At 39.0% G+C, this 13,550-nt stretch overlaps 1 non-coding gene across 1 annotated transcript; it reads right to left on the reverse strand.

Moving 5' to 3' along the window:
* Positions 1-7,558: 7,558 nt before the first annotated feature.
* LOC141701856 (small nucleolar RNA R71) lies at positions 7,559-7,665 on the reverse strand. The gene has a single exon (XR_012566926.1). It is a non-coding gene; the product is annotated as a small nucleolar RNA R71 (small nucleolar RNA).
* Between the last annotated feature and the right edge of the window lie 5,885 nt (positions 7,666-13,550).

Genomic DNA, 13,550 nt, shown 5'->3' on the forward strand with positions numbered 1-13,550 from the left:
TGATATGCTAAAGAATTGCTACATATTTGACACAATGCTTGACAGATTATTATATAAGTTGCTTGTTTTCTTACCAGAATAATGGCACCGAAGAGAAGGAATAATTCAGGAGAGGATCGTACCGAGAGTCGGATGGATCCAGCGATTGTCCAAATGTTGGGACTGATACAGCAGCAGATGTTACATCTTACGCAGCAACAACATCAGCAACAGTAATAACAACAGCAAGCAGCAACACCACCTGCAGTCACTTTTAAGCAATTTCAAGCTGTGAAGCCACCTGAGTTCAAGGGAAGTGTTGATCCCGTGGAAGCCAATGCATGGCTCAAGGAAATGGAAAAGGCTTTTGAATTAGTCGGAGCAGGGACTGAACAGAAGACCAAGTTTGCAAGCTACTTTCTAAAGGGTGAGGCGAGCTATTGGTGGGAATCCACGCGAGCATTGGAAGGAGGTGAGTTTATAACTTGGGAGAGATTCACAGAGCTGTTCCTGGAGAAGTATTTCCCAAGGTATATGAAGAACCAAATGGAGATCAAATTCTTGAACCTGACCCAGGGTGATCTTACTGTGGCTGAGTATGAGGCTAAGTTTACTGAGTTAGCAAGCTTTGTGCCAGATCAGGTTGACACAGATGAGAAGAAAGCAAAAAGTTTTGAACAGGGATTGAAGTTTTGGATTCAAAACAGAGTTGTCATGTTTGAATTGACTTCATATGTGGCAGTGGTTCAGAAAGCAATGGTGATCGAAAGTAGGAGTGACATGTCTCAGAAAGGAAAGGATGGGAAGAAAAGGAAAATAGAAACCTCAGAAGGAGGTCAGCAGCCAAGTAATTTTCAGGGCCGTTTCAACAAAAGGCCAGGATTTCAGGGTAATAGGAATGTGGGATTCTAGAAACCACAATCAAGAAATGGAGGACAAGGCAACCATTTTCAGAATTTAGATCAGCAGAGGCCGAATCATCCACCAATGCCAGATTGCAAGTTTTGTGGCAGAAAATATTTTGGGATTTGCAAAGCTAATTCTGTGTGTTACAAGTGCAATATGAAGGGACATCATGCATATGAGTGCCGCAATCAGATGCCAGTCCTCTGTTATGGATGTCAGTCTACAAGAACCTAAGTCTCAAAGGGATTTAACAACTGAGACACATCTAGTCACACAAGAATCATTTTCTTAAAGGGAAGATGCAGACAAAGAGGCTGCACAAATTATCGTTTATTTTGCTCAAGGTGATTTTCTTGCTAATTCTGAACAGCGGCTGCAAGAAAAGAAGGCTCATCAGGATGTATTGTCAAAAGTGGATACAGTTATTAATGATCTTATGTTTGAGGAGAGTACACAAGAACCTTCATCACTTCTTGCTGAAGCAGCTCATATTCCTCAGGCCCCACAAGAACCATCAGTTCAAAGTACTGATGTTGGCCTAGTTCATTCTCCTAACAAATTAAATCCTGATGCTAAAACAAATCCCGATGTTGATAAAATTTCCATTCAAACAACTTCTACTGATGATTCCTTGTTGCTGACTAGCTTGTTAAAGCATCATGATGTGTTGTTTGTTCCTCCACTATCATCACTTCCACTTGAGGACTCACCTTCAGGTATTGCTTATTTTCCTCTGTTGTTCTCAATGTTTGTATGATTATTAATAGTCTCTTGGTTTAGTTACCTCTATTTATATGACAAGTATACTACTCATCTCAGCCATCTCTTATTTCTTTGCAAAATGTGTGATTGTGCTTTTCTGTGAGACTGTGTGAAAATACTATGTGAGAAAATTAAATTTTGAGTGGAAGTCTCCTGTACTGGCAAAAGGAGAGGTAGCTTTGAGAAAAGAATTTTATAAGTGTTTCTTTACTTATAAACTTTCTTCTGTGAGAAAAATATTACTCCTAAAAGTATTATATTGTGGGAGAAGTGATGAGATCACTTGAAAAGAAAAGAGAGATTTAGGTGTTACTTTGTTTTATATTTCAGGATCTCATCAGGAACAGACACCTATTGCTAAGGATCCTCTTAAAGGCAAAGCAATTCTGCCTAGCTCTGCAAATTCTTCTGAGGGTCTGTCTAGCTCTGATTCTGATGAAGATAGTGATCATGATGATTCTGACACAGCTCAGCTTAAGATTGCTATTGATGCATCTAAGAAGTCCAATGTTGGTTCTTCTTCACATTTCAATGCTGACAGGGACGGAACCAGGAATATAGAGTGGGGTGGGCTTGACAAGTCTTTAGCCCGGAAAGAGAGTAAATGAATGAAGTCCTTACTAAGACTTGTTATTATTCTTTTGCTCTGGTAGACTTCAAAATACTGACTACTTATTTGTGTTTGGAGTTTATAAAGTTAATGGGCTAGGCAAAATATTTTTAGACTGGGCCAATTTTATAAATGGGCTGCTCTACTACTATACATATAACTACTATTTTTTTTAAATTCTTCCTGGGCTTGAGCCCAGGTAAGCCCTTTAGTAGTTCCGTCTCTGAATGCTGATTCTTCTTATTACAATGCTGATACTGAGCATTTTCGACAGAGTGAATGGGATTTTACATGGAGAGAGGCAAATACTTCTATCTCCTCAGTTGTTGGTATACAACATGTTCACAGGGCCTATGATGAACTTCAAAACCCTGAACTTAAACTGCATCTTAAGGCCTCTACCATTTCTGTGAAAGGAATTCTCTCTGAACTTACTGATATGAAGAAATCTCATAGTAGTTTACAGAACAAGATTGATGCATTTATGATTAATCCACTTACTTTAGCTGAACTCATAAGTGTGAAAAAGGCTGTTAAAGCCGTGGTTCAATCTCAACAAAGCATGGATTCTCGATTTTCTTCCATGGAAGATAAAGTGTCTTTAATGGCTAATAAACTGGATGCTATGTTTTCTTTTCTTTCAAATACTGATGCCAAAAGGGGGAGAAGATAGCTGTCACAAAATGTACACCTGACTCTATTTAGTTGAAAGATAAAGATACTGATGGTGATGGTGATAAAAATCCGGTTGCAAATGTTCAAATTGCTCCTATTGCTCAACAACCTCAATATTATAAAAGATCTGGTTTTTTAGGACAAGAAAAGTCTATTGGTGCTCATGGAGTTAAGCACAAGTCTAATGTTGATGCTTCTGAAACTGGTGATGTTACAATCTCTAACTTAGCAGATGCTAAAGGATTATTCTTTCCTTATAGACACAAGGAAACAGGTGAAGACACTGTTCTGTATTACAAAGATAAAAGGTTTGAGCAAAAGAATGCTAGGAGTGCTCTTGGATTGATAACTGAAAAATTTCCTGATCTAACAACTGAAGAAGTAGTTATGCAACAGAAGGAGTTAATGGCTCAAATTGAAGATGAAGCAAACACTTCTAAAGGAAGAGGAAAAAGAGGTGGAAGAACTACAAGAGCTAGAGGAAGAAGAGGGAGAGGAAGAATTTCTAAACCAAGTCAAGTGTCTGCAATTGATTCTGCATTTCTGAATGTCCTATTCAGATAAGGTTTCGTTCATGTACAAGGACATGATTTAGCAACATGAATCTAGATGAATTTATATGGACACACACACAAACTAATCCTTACATTATCACCCCCGAACTTAAAATTTTCAATGTCATCATTGAAAGTAATAATAAGGATACAAGGCATACCTAGTTAGCGGGAGGATCACCCTCTCCGGGTTGGGGATCAGGTGGCCAATCAACCTCGACACCAGTGTCTCGGAAAACAGTACCGAGAGTGTGTGTCAAATCTTCAGAAAAACGCCAGTGAATGTCATGCATGGCCTCAATACGGCGAATCGACCTTCTATACTGCGTATCACCAAGACCAAACCAATCAACTATCTGTGGTGCACGCGAGGGACCCTCTATAAGCATGGGAGGAACCGACCATTCACCCTTTAGATTATTATAGATATATTTTAACCCCTTGTCATGGGATGCACCTAAGAATGCATAGCTCAAGTGATCAGGCAGTGGGTTGAGCTCAAGTGTGGGAGCTTCTTCAATCGACGGTTCAAGACGCTCCTGAGAAATTTTTAGCTCTGCTAACCCAAGAGAATCGAATGGCATATCCAACTTCCTCTTCCACGGAGGTGCATTCAAAACCTGTAGTCGCTCTGCTCCTTCTTCATTTTCAATAACTGATCCCCCCATTAAGGCTCTCTCTAAGGTATTCGACTTTGGCAATTGCTCAAGCTCCGAATTTATGACAGATTCGACCCACTCTACTTTAAAGCACTGCTCTTTATCTGTGGGTGACTTTATTGCCTTGAACACACTAGAAGTGACCTTCTTATCTTGAACCTTCATCGTAAGCTCTCCTTTTTACACATCAATCATAGTTCGGCCTGTAGCCAAGAATGGTCTTCCCAAGATGATGGGAATCTTCTTATCTTCCTCAAAGTCTAGAATTACAAAATCAGCAGGGAAGATGAGCTTATCCACCTTAACCAAGATATCCTCCACTATTCCTCGTGGATAAACGATGAAACGATCAGCTAGTTGCAATGACATGTATGTCAGTTTCGGATCAGGTAGACCAAGCTTCTTAAAGATAAACAAGGGCATCAAATTGATGCAAGCTCCCAAGTCACATAAATACTTGTCAGAAGACAAGTTTCTGATGGTGCAAGGAATAGTGAAGCTTTCAGGATCTTTAAGCTTCGGAGGCAACTTCTGTTGCAGCACAACACTGCATTCCTCCGTAAGAGCAACGGTCTCTAAGTCATCGAGCTTCACCTAATGAGAGCTAATACCTTTCATAAACTTCTCATAGCTAGGCATCTGTTCAAGAGCTTCATCGAAAGGTATGTTGATATAAAGTTTCTTGAACACCTCCAGAAACTTAGCAAATTGCTTATCCAACTTCTGCTTCTATAGCCTCTTAGGAAAAGGAGGTGGAGGATAGACCTGTTTCTCCCCTGTATTACCCTCAGAAGGAGTGTGTTTCATAGTTTTCTTCCTTGATTCCACTTATGCATCCTTCTGCACCACTTTTTCAGCTACAATCTCATCTTTTAGATTTGGCAAAGGTGCAGATGCACCTGTATTCTGAACAGAACTTTCAGAATCTTCATCTTGCTAAAATTGGGGGCTTTCGACCTTTTCGGACCTCAAGGTGATGGCGTTCACCTGTTCTTTAACTTCCCTCTTTCCTGGATTGGCTTCTGTATCACTAGGAAGCATTCCTGGTGCTCGATTCAACAAAGCATTGGAAATCTGCCCAATTTGATTCTCTAGAGTCTTGATAGAAACCGCTTGGCTCTTGCACATGAGCCTCAACTCCTCCAATTCAGATTTTTCATTATATTGACTTGTAATTTCATATGGTAAAGTTAGAGTTGTTGTCTTGGTGCATATTACGGTTGTTAAAAACTAGGAGGGTTCAAGTGCTTTGCTGTATACTGCTCATATGGCTGTTGCACCACATTCTGATTGTTGCTCCAGTGTTGAGTGGCATTTATGTCACTTTATACCGCTCCGTAAATATTTGAATTGGTGTTTTATACTTGAGTTGTTGGTGTTTTTAACGTGTTGTGTAGTATTTTTGCATTTCAGGCATTTAACAGGAATACATGTGAATTGGCATTATTTTGATGCTAATATGGGATTAGGATGGTGTCTAGAATAAAAGCTTGTGAAAAGACCAACTCAAATCAGCAAGAAAAGAAGAAGTTAGAAAATTATCTAGAGAGTCAGCGTGCCCACGCTGTAGAAGTGCGTGCCCGCGCCAGGATGGCAGAAGTACAGCGCGCCCGCGATGGTCAAGCGCGCGGTCGTGCCAGGTCGAGATAAAAGAATCTTGATTCCCTTGTGATTTTAATTGATGGACTTCTACTCTGCATGGGCTTCTATATAAACATAACTTATGTTCGTTTTTCATAACGAGACGTTCCCGAGCTTAAGGAGAAGGTGTAAGAAGACCGTAGAACACAATTCAACCAAGGCGAAGAGGATCTAGTTTATACTTGTGATTCTTCATTTTAATTTATAACTTTGGATGCTAGTTTTCTTATTCGTGAACCTATACTCTTGTTGTGTACTTGTTTTATTATTTATTTAGTATAAATACTATGTTTATTATACCATGCTTTCATCGGAACCCATGTTGATGATGAGTCTGATTATGGGCTAATCGTTATCGTGGGGTTCTAACAGATTTATTTATGGATTTCTTTAGTTAATTTGTTTCGATGCCTTAGTGTGTGGTGATTGTATGATAACCTAGTATTGGTTGTGCTTATTTGTCTTATGAGCGTCGCGAACTTATAAGATAGTGTGTTAATCTTTAATGAAGCGAAAGTGAATTTAAGGGTTTAGAACTTGCCATGATAGCATAGGTTCATGTATTTGTTATGCATGATTCTTAGGTAATTTTAACCATCTTACTTGCCCTATGTAATCATGATAGATAAGTTGTGCATTAAACTGTTATATTGTCAAATTCTATAGACAAATAGGGTCTCAATATAATTGGTGTCTATTCAGCTTCTATCTCTTTTGTGGATGTCTAGTAGTATGGTATTCATACAATGAAAGTTGGTGTTTATCAGTTTTGTGTTATCTGATTAGTGTCATCACCATTGTATGCTAAGGTTAAGAACGAAAAGGCTATTGAATGAAGTATTTAATGAAGTTAGAATCCCATGTTTGTGTCATATAGTATTGAACTCTCTTTACTCTCTTAATTAATGTTCTTTAGTATAATTTCTTAGTTAATCTTAGTTATAAAACAACCTCAATTTGTTATTCATCTTAGCATTGGATAATAACCATACCATTGTTGCATAAATATATTGATTAAAATTAACCTAAAGCAGTCCCTGTGGGAATGAACTAGAATTTATTCTATATTACTTGTGATCGCGTATACTTGCGTGAATATTAGCGCGTGTTCTAGCCTTAACAAGTTTTTGGCGCCGCTGCCGAGAACTTCAGTGTTAATTTTCAGTTTATGTGTTTGTCATCATTGGTCGTTAAAGTTCAGTGACTCGAACATTGTTACTTATTAAATTCCTTGTTGTGTTTCAGGTACTCTAGAGAGCGTGTATGCATACGCGTTCTCGATCTCGTAAGAGAACACTGGATCAAGCTGAGGAAGAAGTTGTAGTCGAGGAGAAAATTGAAGAAGAGATCTTAGTCGAGAAAGAAGAAGAGGTTCTTATTGCAATGGGAGAACCAGAAGTAAATCCAAAGGCTTTGATGGACAATTCTCAACCGAATATCAATGATATTCAGTCTAGCATTGTTCGATCAGCCATCTCGGCTAATACTGTTGAGATCAAGTTGAGCACAAGTCAGATGATACATAACTCAGTTCAGTTTGGGGGTTCTCCGACAAAAGACCCCAACATGCACATAAGAGATTTCATCGAGATCTGTGACACTTTCAAGTTCAATGGAGTTTCTGAAGATGCTATTAAATTGAGGCTTTTCCATTCTCTCTGCTGGATAAAGCTAAGTGTTGGTTACATTCTCTACCACCAGGGTCTATCACCAAATGGGCGGATCTTACTCAAAAGTTCTTAACTAAATTCTTTCCTATGGCGAAGACTACTGCAATCAGAAACGCACTTACTCAATTTGCTCAGAAATCTGGAGAATCTTTATGTGAGGCTTGGGATCGTTATAAGGAGATGCTTAGGAAGTGGCCTCGTTATGGGATGCCTGACTGGATGATCATTAATTGTTTCTATAACGGATTGGGTGCTACTTCTAGACCCATGCTTGATGCAGCATCAGGAGGAGCCTTGTGGGCTAAAAGCTACGATGAAGATTATGAATTAATTAAACTGATGGCTGCTAATGAATACCAGAATCCTACTCAGAGACTATCTCAGGGCAAGGTAGCAGGAATTCTGGATTTAGATGCAGTTATTGCTATAGCTGCTCAGCTTAAGGCTTTGACGATGAAGGTGGATTCTTTGGCTAATTATGGAGTTAATCAAATCACTAGTGTCTGTGAGCTTTGTGATGGTGCCCATGAGACGGAGTAGTGTGTTATTTCTAGTGAACCGGCTCAGTTTGTGAGCAACTTTCAGAGGTCGCAGCAACCTGTGCCATCCACCTATCATCCTAAGAACCGCAATCATCCTAACTTTAGCTGGAGCAATACTCAGAATGCGGTTCAGCAGCCTTATCAGCAGTATCCAGCAAAATAGTACAACCCTCCTGGTTTTCAGAAACCGCAATATGCACCAAGACAACAACTCCAGCTGTAAAAGTCTAATGAAAAATCTGAATTGTAGGAGTTGAGGCTCATGTGCAAGAGCCAAGTGGTTTCTATCAAGACCTTGGAAAATCAAATTGGGAAAATTGCCAATGCCTTGCTAAATTGTTAACCTGGTACACTCCCTAGTGACACTGAAGTACCAGGAAAGAGGGAAGCTAAGGAGCAGGTAAAGGCAATTATATTGAGGTCTGGGAAGGTTGAAATTCCCGAACACTCTCAAGTTTCGGATGAAGAAGCTGTGGCTGAAGAAGAAGTGCAGAAGGAAGCAGAAGTAGAATCAAGGAAGACTACTGTTGAACACACTCCTCCCGAGGGTAATACAGGGGAGAAACAGATCTATCCTCCACCTCCCTTTCCTAAGAGGCTGTAGAAGAAAAAGATGGATAAGCAGTTTGAGAAGTTTCTGGAGGTGTTCAAGAAACTTCATATCAACATACCTTTCACTGAAGCTCTTGAACAGATGCCTTGTTATGCGAAGTTTATGAAAGGTTTACTTTCTTGGAAGGTGAAGCTTGATGACTTAGAGACCATTGCTCTCACAGAGGAATGCAGTGCTGTGCTGTAACAGAAGTTGCCTCCGAAGCTTAAAGATCCTGGAAGCTTCACTATTCCTTGCACCATTGGAAAAGTGTCATTTGACAAATGCTTATGTGACTTGGGGGCCAGCATTAATATGATGCCTTTGTCAATCTTCAAGAAGTTGGACTTACCTGATCTAAAGCCGACTTATATGACCTTGCAGTTGGCCGACCGTTCTATTACACATCCACGGGGCATTGTAGAGGATGTCTTGGTCAAGGTGGATAAACTCATCTTTCGTGCTAATTTTTTAATTCTTGATTTCGAGGAGGATAAGAAGATTCCCATAATCTTGGGAAGACCTTTTTTGGCTACTGGCCGAACCTTGATAGATGTGCAGAAGGGTGAGCTCACCATGCGAGTGCTAGATCAGGATGTAACTTTTAATGTATTCAATGCCATGAAATTCCCTATGGAAAATGAGGAGTGCTTAAAGGTGGAGCTGGTCGATTCTGTGGTTACTTCAGAACTTGATCAATTGCTAAGGTCTGATGCCTTAGAAAAGGCCTTGTTGGGGAATTCCGATAGTGAAGATGATGAAGGTGATGAGCAGTGGCAATATTTGAATGCTTCTCCCTGAAAGTGGAAGATGGATATGCCTTTTGAATCTCTTGGAATGGAGGAGCTGAACAAATCTCCAAAGTGCCTCAAGCCATCTATTGAGGAAGCTCCTACACTTGAGCTTAAACCATTGCCTGAACACTTAAGGTATGCATTTTTAGGTGATGCATCTACTTTTCCTGTTATTATTGCATCTGACCTTTCAGGTAGTGATGAAGAAAAACTCTTAAGAATTCTGTGAGAGTTCAAATCGACAATTGGATGGACGATAACAGATATTAAGAAAATCAGCCCTTCTTATTGCATGCATAAAATTCTGCTAGAGGAAGGTAGCAAGCCTACTATTGAGCAACAAAGAAGGCTCAATCCGATCATGAAGAAGTTGTGAAGAAGGAAATTCTCAAATGGCTGGATGCAGGAATCATCTATCCCATTTTTGACAGTTATTTGGTGAGTCCAGTTCAGTGTGTACCAAAGAAAGGAGGTATAACCGTTGTTGCTAATGAGAGGAATGAGCTCATTTCTACTCGAACAGTCACGGGGTGGAGAGTTTGCATGGACTACAGGAAGCTGAACAAGGCCACGAGAAAGGATCACTTCCCTCTGCCTTTTATTGATCAGATGCTTGACAGATTGGCTAGGCATGAGTACTACTGTCTTCTGGATGGCTATTCGGGCTATAATCAGATTTGTATCGCTCCAGAAGATCAGGAAAAGACTACCTTCACTTGTCCATTTGGTACTTTTGCCTTTAGAAGAGTTTCTTTTGGTCTGTGTGGAGCACTGGCCACATTTCAGAGATGCGTGATGGCTATCTTCTCTGACATGATAGGTCAGAATGTGGAGGTGTTCATGGATGACTTCTTTGTATTTGGAGATTCATTTCATGAGCGCTTGAAGAATCTTGGCGACATTATCAAAAGGTGTGTTGAGATCAATCTGGTTCTCAACTGGGAAAAATATCACTTTATGGTGCGACAGGGCATTATTCTTGGTCACAAGGTCTCTAGTAAAGGTCTTAAGGTGGACAAAGCCAAGGTGGGGTCATTGAAAATCTGTCTTCGCCAATTTCTGTTAAGGGAGTTTGCAGCTTTCTTGGTCATGCGAGTTTCTATAGGCGGTTAAAATTAACTACGAATCATGCAAAACAATTATACATGAACCTATGCTAGCATGACAAGTTCTAAACCTCAATATTCACTATCGCTTCAATAGAGATTAACACGCTATCTTATATGTTAGCTACGAACATAAGACGAATAAGCATAACCAATACTAGGATATCAATCAATCACCACACACCAAGATATTGAAACAAATTAACTATAGAAATCCATAAGTAAATCCTGTTAAATTTGTAGCAAAAACTGATGTGTCTGATTCTGAAAAGATGAAAGACTCTAAGACAGAAGTCAAAGAAAAGTCAACTTCTGACAAATTAAAATAGGACAAACCAACTTCAGTAAACATAGGTTTAATGACAAAAAAGCAGCTTAAGCATAAGCTGAAAGAGATTAGAAATGTGAACAAGGTCAAGGAAGCTAGTAAAAATAGGAATGGAAAGGAATGTGTGAATAAAAGCAATAATTATATGCCTGTTCCTAATGCTCCTAGAAAGAAATGCTATAATTATGGAAACTCTAACCATATTGCTTCTTTTTGCAGGAAAAATAAAGATATAAACTCTTTACCTCCTAGATCAGGAGTTAAGAGTCTGTATGTTAGGTTTAAACAATAAAATCCTTGTTTTCATTGTGGTAGTTTATGGCATTCCATTTATACTTGTAAGGAATATCATAGTTTGTACTATCATTATTATCAAATAAAACCTTCTTTAAATAAAGTTAGTGTAATTCCTTCTAGTGTAAATTCTGTAATAAAGTCTGATAAAAAGTATGTTAGCATAAACACTGAAACAAAATCCGCTGCAAATGCTAACAAACTTAAAAAGGCCAAAGGATCCAAGCAAGTTTGGGTCCTTAAAACTAACCAATAGTGGTCTTTGTGATTGCAGGGCAACAGGAAAAACATTTTAGTTCTGGACAGTGGATGTTTAGGACATATGACTGGACATAAAGCCCTGCTATCAGACTTTGTGGAGAAAGCTGGCCCAGGAGTTTCTTATGGAGATGGCAACATGGGAAAAACTCTGGGATATGGTAATATCAATCTTGGGAATGTCATCATTGAATCGGTAGCTCTTGTCTCAGGACGTAAACACAATCTGCTAAGTGTGAGTCAACTATGTGACAAAGGTTATCATGTGGATTTCATTGAAGAACACTGTGAAGTTGTAAGTAATTATACAGGCAAAGTGGTTCTGAAAGGTTACAGACATGGTAACATATATGAAGCTAGACTTTCAACAAACTCTGATGGTTCTGCAATCTGTTTGTTAAGCAGAGCATCAATTGAAGAAAGCTGGAATTGGCACAAGAGACTCTCTCATTTAAATTTCAACAACATAAATGAGCTAGTAAAGAAAGATCTTGTGAGAGGACTGCCAAAATCAGTATTTGCTCCTGATGGTCTTTGTGCCTCTTGTCAAAAGGCAAAACAAATAAAATCTTCATTCAAAAGCAAAACTGAATCCTCAATTCTTGATCCTTATCACTTACTGCATGTTGATCTATTTGGTCCAGTCAATGTCATGTCCATTACAAAGAAGAAATATGCTATGGTTATAGTGGATGAGTTCAGAAGATACACTTGGGTGTATTTCTTGCACAAGAAGAATGAAACTGCATCTACTCTAACTGATCATGTTAGACAGCTGGATAAGTTGGTCTAAGATTCTGTTAAAATAATAAGAAGTGATAATGCCACTGAGTTCAAGAATTCAATCATGGGAGAGTTCTGCAAAGAGCATGGAATAAAGTAGGAAATTTCTGCACCTGGGACTCCACAGCAGAATGGAGTTGTAGAAAGAAAGAACAGGACTCTTATTGAAGCTGCATGAACTATGCTTGATCAAGAAAAGCTAACAACCTATTTTTGGGCCGAAGCTGTGCAGACTGCTTGTTTTACACAGAATGCTACACTCATAAACAAGCATGGAAAAACACCATATGAGATGGTGAAGATAAAGAAACCAAATCTGAAATACTTTCAAGTATTTGGATGCAAGTGTTTTGTTCTTAAGACTCATCCTGAACAGCTGTCAAAATTTGATCTAAAAGCTGATGAAGGAATTTTTATTGGATATCCACTTTCCACAAAAGCCTTCAGAGTCTACAATTTAAGAACAAGGGTTGTCATGGAATCTATCAATGTATCTTTTTATGATAAAAAGATAACTGGACTTGAAGATTTCAATGATCATGATCAGCTGAGATTTGAAAATTAAGATTTAAATTCTGATTCTGTAAATTCTGATGACCTAAGTCCTGATTTTGTAAGTTCTGACTGGTTAAATTCTAATGTCATTGAAACTGTGGTAATTACTCCAAAGGAAAATGCACCTGTTCAGGGGGAGCAAGTTAATGGTCCTACCACATCTCAAGACTCTCAAGAAGCATCAGAACCTGTCACTGGCTCTTCAAGTTCTGATTCATCAAGTTCTGATGAGCCAAATTCTGATAATTCTGGAAACTCTGATTCTTCAATTCCTAAAGCATACAACTCAAATTCTGAAATTTCAGATAGCATAACTTCAGGGGGAGCATCAGAAAATGCTGATGGAGACAGCATAGATCATGGGGGAGGATCCAGTTCTAGAGATCAACTTCCATCTGCAAGGAAGTGGACTAAATCACACACACCTGACTTAATAATTGGAGATCCTGAAGCAGGTGTAAGAACTAGAACAACAACATCAAATGAATGTCTCTATCATTCCTTTCTATCTCAGACTGAACCAAAGAAAGTGGAAGAAGCTCTTCAAGATGCTGATTGGGTGCAAGCAATGCAGGAAGAGTTAAATGAATTTGAAAGAAATAAAGTCTGGACCGTAGTGCCAAGACCAAAGAACAGATCCATTGTTGGCACAAAATGGGTGTTCAGAAATAAATATGACAGTGATGGCATAATTACAAGAAACAAAGCAAGGCTGGTTGCTAAAGGTTACTCTCAACAGGAGGGTATTGACTATGATGAAACATTTGCTCCAGTTGCTAGATTAGAAGCCATAAGAATCTTTTTGGCTTATGCTGCTCACAAGAAGTTTAAAGTGCTTTTCT

This window comes from Apium graveolens, unplaced genomic scaffold (genome assembly GCF_009905375.1).
Source record: "Apium graveolens cultivar Ventura unplaced genomic scaffold, ASM990537v1 ctg4458, whole genome shotgun sequence".
In the NCBI taxonomy this organism is placed as follows: Eukaryota; Viridiplantae; Streptophyta; class Magnoliopsida; order Apiales; family Apiaceae; genus Apium; species Apium graveolens.